This window comes from Entelurus aequoreus, linkage group LG05 (assembly GCF_033978785.1).
Source record: "Entelurus aequoreus isolate RoL-2023_Sb linkage group LG05, RoL_Eaeq_v1.1, whole genome shotgun sequence".
NCBI classification, from domain to species: Eukaryota; Metazoa; Chordata; class Actinopteri; order Syngnathiformes; family Syngnathidae; genus Entelurus; species Entelurus aequoreus.
In genome coordinates this window covers 84667118-84674617 of record NC_084735.1, presented here as the reverse complement: position 1 = coordinate 84674617, position 7500 = coordinate 84667118, and the positions used below count along the sequence as shown (strand labels likewise).

General features: G+C 42.7%; 1 protein-coding gene across 3 annotated transcripts in view; it reads left to right on the top strand.

The window, feature by feature from the left end:
* Positions 1-7500, top strand: part of LOC133651152 (calcium-binding protein 8-like) — an 84957-nt gene that overhangs the window by 66191 nt on the left and 11266 nt on the right. The gene's annotated exons all lie outside the window — the stretch shown is intronic.

Sequence of the window (7500 nt, the reverse complement as noted above, 5' to 3'; positions counted from 1 at the left end):
TTTGAGTGTGTAGGTGTGTGTGTGTGTCTGTGTGTGCGGGTGTCTGTGTGTGTGTGTGTGTGCATGTGTGTGTTGGTGGGTGTTGGTGTGTGTGTGTGTGTGCATGTGTGTGTTGGTGGGTGTTGGTGTGTGTGTGTGTGTGTGCGTGCGTGCATGTGTGTTTGAGTGTGTAGGTGTGTGTGTGTGTCTGTGTGTGCGGGTGTGTGTTAGTGTGGGTGTTGGTGTGTGTGTGTTTTTGTTTGTGTGGGTGTGTGTGCATGCGTGTGTGTTGGTGTGTGTGTGTGTTGGTGCGTGTTGGTGTAAGTGTGTGTTTGTGCGTGTGCATGTGGGTGTGGGTCTGTGTGTTGTGTGTGTGTTTGGGTTAGTGTGTGTGTGTGTTGTTGCACGTGTGACATCCTCCCTCCACCTGAGCGTCTCGTCTGTCTTCATTTACACGCTCGCCAACACGTCGTCTTCGTCCTTCAACGTCGTCGCAACCAGGCTCCGAGGCCGTCGTCTGGGAGCCGCCGCGGTTGACGACAGCGGGAAGCGAGGACGTCTCCTTGCGGCAAAAAAAAAAAATGCGTCCGTGGAGACGTCTCTGTCTCCTCATGCGGACGATACGGCGTCACGCCGAAATACTGGGATGTGAGAGGAGAGGTTTGACGGGCACTCAGTGAAGCACAAAAAACAGCTGAACATTGTTAGAACAAGCATATATATATATATATTATATATATATATATATATATATATATATATATATATATATATATATATATATATATATATATATATATATATATATATATATATATATATATATATATATACATATACAAAACCTAAAAGCAGTGCATGTAACACGTGGCTTGGCGTTGTCTTGCTGAAATAAGCAGGGGCGTCCATGATAACGTTGCTTGGATGGCAACATATGTTGCTCCAAAAGCTGTATGTACCTTTCAGCATTAATGGTGCCTTCACAGATGTGTAAGTTACCCATGTCTTGGGCACTAATACACCCCCATACCATCACACATGCTGGCTTTTCTACTTTGCGCCTATAACAGTCCGGATGGTTCTTTTCCTCTTTGTTCGGGAGGACACGACGTCCACAGTTTCCAAAAACAATTTGAAAGTGGAAAAGTGTTCTGTGGCCTGACAAGTCCACAGAACACTTTCCCACTTTGCATCGGTCCATCTTAGATAAGCGTTTTTAGACGTTTCTGGGTGTTGTTGATAAATAAGATAGGATAGGACTTTATTGTCATTGCACAAGTACAACGAAACTATGTTTTTAGCACAAACCCGTTCAAGATTAGACAAACAAACAGTGTACAGGGTTACAGAACAGGAACAGGCGCCCCGTAAAAAATAAGAAAAAGGTAAAACGCTGGGGAAGAAGATGAGTAAAAAAATACAATCAAGACTGGGCTCCTAAGGGGGCCTAGTCTGGAGTGGAAAAAACCTCCATGCCATGCACACATAAACACGTTACATTTAATCACGACAACTCGCAACAGAGGGGAGTTGGGGCCCCTGGAGGTCGACTGCTGCTATGAAAGAAAGGCTTTGGCTTTGCATAGTAAGAGTTTTAACTTGTACTTACAGATGTAGCGACCAACTGTAGTTACTGACAGTGGTTTTCTGGAGTGTTCCTGAGCCCATGTGGTGATATCCTTTACACACTCATGTCGCTTTTTGACGCAGCACCGCCTGAGGGATAGAAGATCCGTAATATCATCAGCGTACGTGCAGTGATTTCTCCAGATTCTCTGAACCTTTTGGTGACATTACGGACCGTAGATGGTGAAATCCCTAAATTCTTTGCAAATGCTGGTTGAGAAATGTTGTTCTTAAAGTGTTGGACAATTTGCTCGTGCATTTGTTTACAAAGTGGTGGCCCTCGCCCCGTCCTTGTTTGTGAAAGCATTTCGTGGAAGCTGCTTTTATACCCAATCATGGCACCCACCTGTTCCCAATTAGCCTGTTCACCTGTGGGATGTTCCAAATAAGTGTTTAATGAGCATTCCTCAACTTTCTCAGTCTTTTTTGCCACTTGTGCCAGCTCTTTTTGGAAACATGTTGCAGGCATCCAATTCCAAATGAGCTAATATTTGCAAAAAATAACAACGTTTTCCAGTTTGAACGTTGAATATCTTGTCTTTGCAGTCTATTCAATTGAATATAAGTTGGAAAGGATTTGCAAATCATTGTATTCTGTTTTTATTTACCATTTACACGACTTCACTGGTGTTGGGGTGTGTAGTTATCGCAGAGGACAGCGACTGCTGCTGAGTCTCCAAGACACAAAAAAAAGTCTCCAACATCCCCGGTGGGAAAAGTCATTAGATTTGCTGTCGCTGTTGATAAAAATCAGTCGCCAAGAGGACTGACGACACTGTCAGTGCGTGTTTGGCTTCAAGATGATATTTTAAAGCTGACGTGCGACGATGAGACAAAACGTTTGTTGCTGCGATACCAGCAAGTTACCTTAGTTTCATCCAAAGCTCAGTTTTGAAAGCGAAATTGGCCGCCTCCCATTGTGACCACAGACTGTGTAACGATGCTCTTTTCATGCCACAGTTTCATGTTCTTTTTAATGCCACAGTTTCATGCTCTTTTCATGTCACAGTTTCATGCTCTGTTCATGCCACAGTTTCATGTTCTGTTCATGCCACAGTTTCATGTTCTTTTTCATGCCACAGTTTCATGCTCTTTTTAATGCCACAGTTTCATGCTCTTTTCATGCCACAGTTTCATGCTCTTTTTAATGCCACAGTTTCATGCTCTTTTCATGCCACAGTTTTATGCTCTTTTCATGCCACAGTTTCATGCTCTTTTCATGTCAGTTTCATGCTCTGTTCATGCCACAGTTTCATGCGCTTTTAAATGCCACAGTTTCATACTCTGTTCATGCCACAGTTCCATGCTCTTTTCATGCCACAGTTTCATGCTCTTTTTAATGCCACAGTTTCATGCTCTTTTCATGCCACAGTTTCATGCTCTTTTCATGCCACAGTTTAATGCTCTGTTCATGCCACAGTTTCATGTTTTTTTTCTTGCTATGCCATAGCTTATGCTAGTTGTTTACTTTAACTCCAATCAGCCTTGTTTTCCGTTTTTTGTACCTTTTTTAAAGAAGATAATTAAATATGTTCCTACCTTCACGCCTTGTCCGGAAATGTCCGATTGCTTCTCGGGAGAGCTGCGACCCACCCGTTATCACATTTTCATGGCCGAGCAGCTGCATCTAAGCGTCTGATGCAGTGATGTAAAGCACGTCACCACTGGACTCTAAAGCAGTGGAAACATGTTCTCTGGAATGATGAATCATGCTTTTCCATCTGGCAATCTGATGGACCAGTCTGGGTTTGGAGGTTGCCAGGAGAACGGTACATTTCGGACTGCATTGTGCCGAGTGTGGAATTTGGTGTAGGAGGAATTATGGTGTGGGGTTGTTTTTCAGGAGTTGGGCTTGACCCCTTAGTTCCAGTGAAAGGAACTTTGAACGCTCCAGGATACCAAAACATTTTGGACAATTCCATGCTCCCTACCTTGTGGGAACAGTTTGGAGCGGGCCCCTTCCTCTTCCAACATGACTGTGCACCAGTGCACAAAGCCAGGTCCATAAAGACACGGATGACAGAGTCTGGTGTGGATGAACTTGACCGGCCTGCACAGAGTCCTGACCTGAACCCCGATAGAACACCTTTGGGATGGATTAGAACGGAGACTTGACCGACATCAGTGTGTGACCTCACCCATGCGCTTTTGGAAGAATGGTGGAAAGTTCCTATAAACACACTCCGCAACCTTGTGGACAGCCTTCCCAGGAGAGTTGAAGCTGTAATAGCTGCGAAAGGTGGACCGACATCATATTGAACCCTATGGGTTAGGAATGGGATGGCACTTCAGGTTCATATGTGAGTCAATACTTTTGGCAATATAGTATATATATATATATATATATATATATATATATATATATATATATATATATATATATATATATATATATATATATATATATATATATATATGTATATACAGTCGTGGTCAAACTGTGTGCAGACAATCTGCAATACGCACACAAAAAAAACTATTTTAGTTATGGCGGTCTGCATGACATTTGTACTTGTTATCAGTTGTACACACAGACCCTTAGTGTACTGTAAGTACACACGTGCGTTAAATGTGATACTTTGAAGTATCGGAAACATAAATACTACATCTCCACAGTACTTTATTGTTGATTCTGACCTATTTTATTTGGGTTTTTAGAGGATAGGGTTAATGTATGTATGTGTGTCCCTTGACACAAAGCTAAAATATGGATGTTTATTTGAGAGAGTTTAGCATACGTTAACCTGGAACTCTTTTAGCATCTTTAATGTAATTACATTTTCATGCATGCGTCCCCTTGGAGGAGGGCCATGGGGATGATGTCATCGACTAACTTTAGGAGCTCCATCGCCTACTGCATTGTGTGCATGTGTGTGTGTGTGTGTGTGTGTGTGTGTGTGTGTGTGTGTGTGTGTGTGTGTGTGTGTGTGTGTGTGTGTTGAGATAAGCAGGAAACTTTCCTCCCCTTCTGTTTGTTTTCCCCTCTGGACCCCTGAGGGACATCCCGACGTGAGCTTTGAAGAACTCCTGACTCAAGTTGTCTCATTCTGCCGACAGTCTGATTAGGAAAAAACAACCTCGCCGCAAACATTGGGTTTATTTATTCATCAGACATTTTGATTCATTTATTTATTTAACACGTAAATTCCCCCGCACTATCGGATCATCTGAAGTGTCCTTGCAACGCAGGTCGGGGGTCATCCAAAGTGCGTCCCGGGGGGGCCATTGGCAAAAATGCTACTGTGAAAGTCGCGTGCTGTCGTGTGGGTTCCAAGGACCACCAAGGAATGACATTGTTGCGTGCAGGTTTGACTTCTTTTATTTTTGCAAATAAAAGTCTCTGTCGGGTTGCCTTTCAGCTTTGCCCGTTTTCTCCTGCTTGCTTCTCCGCTCCCGCTTTTCAGCGGCGTGCGGCGTCGTCTTCCGTGTGCTCTTTTCCGCTCTCGCTCGGCATCCGCTTCTCTCTGGCTCTTTCTCCTCACTCCGCCTCTCTCTCTGACGTTTACGTCTGCCGCCCTTTTATACAGTGCGAGAGGATAATTCAATCGTCCCCAGCTGCGCAATCCACGCACCTTACAATTTATTGCGGCATCGCTCCCAGCGTCCACGCCTCCTCGCCGCCATCTTGGAGTGGGCTTCGGTGTGCCCTGCCTCGCTGTTGGACTGCCGGCCCCGCCTCTCCACAGCTACCCTTTTTTTTTTTTTTGCTACTTTAGCAGGTATACACCTCAGCGCCAAATATTTAGTTACTTGATGAATGGTACCTGTTAGCATGCTAAAGTTAGTATAGTAGTTTTTTTTTTCCAGCTAACTTTCTAAGTAAACACCTCAGTCATATTTTGGTACTTGAAGCAAGGTAGCATTTTTGCAAATTTTGCAGGTATACACCTCAGTGTCAAATATTTTTTTTACTTGATGAATGATACCTGTTTGTTTGCTAACGTTACTATGCTAGCCTTTTTTTTTATAGCTAATTTGCAGGTATACACCTCAGCACCAAATATGTTGTTACTTGACGAATGATACCTGTTTGCATGCTAACGTTAGTATGCTAGCTTTTTTTAGGTAATTTGCAGGTATACACCTCAGCGTCAAGTATTGTTTTACTTGATGAATGATACCTGTTTGTTTGGTAACGTTACTATGCTAGATTTTTTTTAAGCTAATTTGCAGGTATACACCTCAGCACCAAATATGTTGTTACTTGACGAATGATACCTGTTTGCATGGTAACGTTAGTATGCTAGCTTTTTTTTAGCTAATTTGCAGGTATACACCTCAGCACCAAATATGTTGTTACTTGACGAATGATACCTGTTTGCATGCTAATGTTAGTATGCTAGCTTTTCTTTTTTTTAAGCTAATTTGCAGTTATACACGTTAGCGTCAAATATTTTGTTACTTGACGAATGATACCTATTTGCATGCTAACGCTAGTATGCTAGCTTTTTTTTTTTTTACCTAATTTGTAGGTATACACCTCAGGATCAAATATTTTCTTACTGGATGAATGACAAAAGAATGAGCTAAACAAAGCCAGCATGCAAATGGGTACCAGTCATATTTTGGTACTTGAAGCAAGCTAGCATTTTGCAAATATGGTGTGATATGAAAAGTATTTGTTGAACACAAAACATTATTGGCCGTTAGTAAAAAAAATCCAAAAAAATTCCATAAATTAGCCGCACCGTTTTTTAAGCCGCAGGTTTCAAAGCGCTGGGAAAAAAAGTAACGGCTAATAGCCCGAAATATACGATACTTGACCCTATCTGGCCAGTGGCTAACTGTTAGCATTTCAGTTTGGCTTTGGCTCGAAATATTCTTTGAAAACATACCATTGTCCTGGTTTTGATGGTGAAAACTACCAAAACGGCCCCCGCGTCCTTTGATGTGTCAGTCTGTGGGAACCCCTGCCTTACGTCTTTTCTGGCAGCTAGAGACGGTAACCGCGGCGACGGAGGCCGTTATACACGTTAGCGTCAAATATTTTGTTACTTGACGAATGATACCTATTTGCATGCTAACGCTAGTATGCTAGCTTTTTTTTTTTTTTTACCTAATTTGTAGGTATACACCTCAGGATCAAATATTTTGTTACTGGATGAATGACAACAAATGAGCTAAACAAAGCCAGCATGCAAATGGGTACCAGTCATATTTTGGTACCAGAATTAGCATTTTGCAAATATGGTGATATATGAAAAGTAATTGTTGAACACAAAACATTATTGGCCGTTAGTAAAAAAAAAAAATACAAAAAAATCCATAAATTAGCCGCACCGTTTTTTAAAGCCGCAGGGTTCAAAGCGCTGGGAAAAAAAGTAACGGCTAATAGCCCGAAAAATACGGTACTTGACGCTATCTGGCCAGTGGCTAACTGTTAGCATTTCAGTTAGTGCTCTTCAGCACTTACACCGAAATGTTCTTTTGATGGTGAAAACTACCAAAACGGCCCCCCGTGTCAGTCTGTGGGAACCCCTGCCTTACGTCTTTTCTGGCAGCTAGAGACGGTAACCGCGGCGACGGAGGCAGGAAGCAGGATGGAGCATCCAGTGACCATAAATAGGGCGCCTGGTCCGACATCACCATTTCATGCGTCCTTCTTGTAATTCCGACTGAAGGCTGAGGTGGTGTTTGATGACATCATCGACGTGGGGGAGGAAGAATATTTCATCCGAGTGAGAAGTAGACAAATACACACATAAATCCCCGCTAATGGCGACATCATCTCCTTGGCTGAGTTAATAACTTTGAAGTGTGACTCACCAGGTTTGGGCTTTTTGGGGAAGAAACTTTTGTAGTTCTAAAGTGAACTCAGCGCGAATACCTGCTGCGTCTATTGAACACACACACACACACACACACACACACACACACACTGCAGCTTACTCAGTG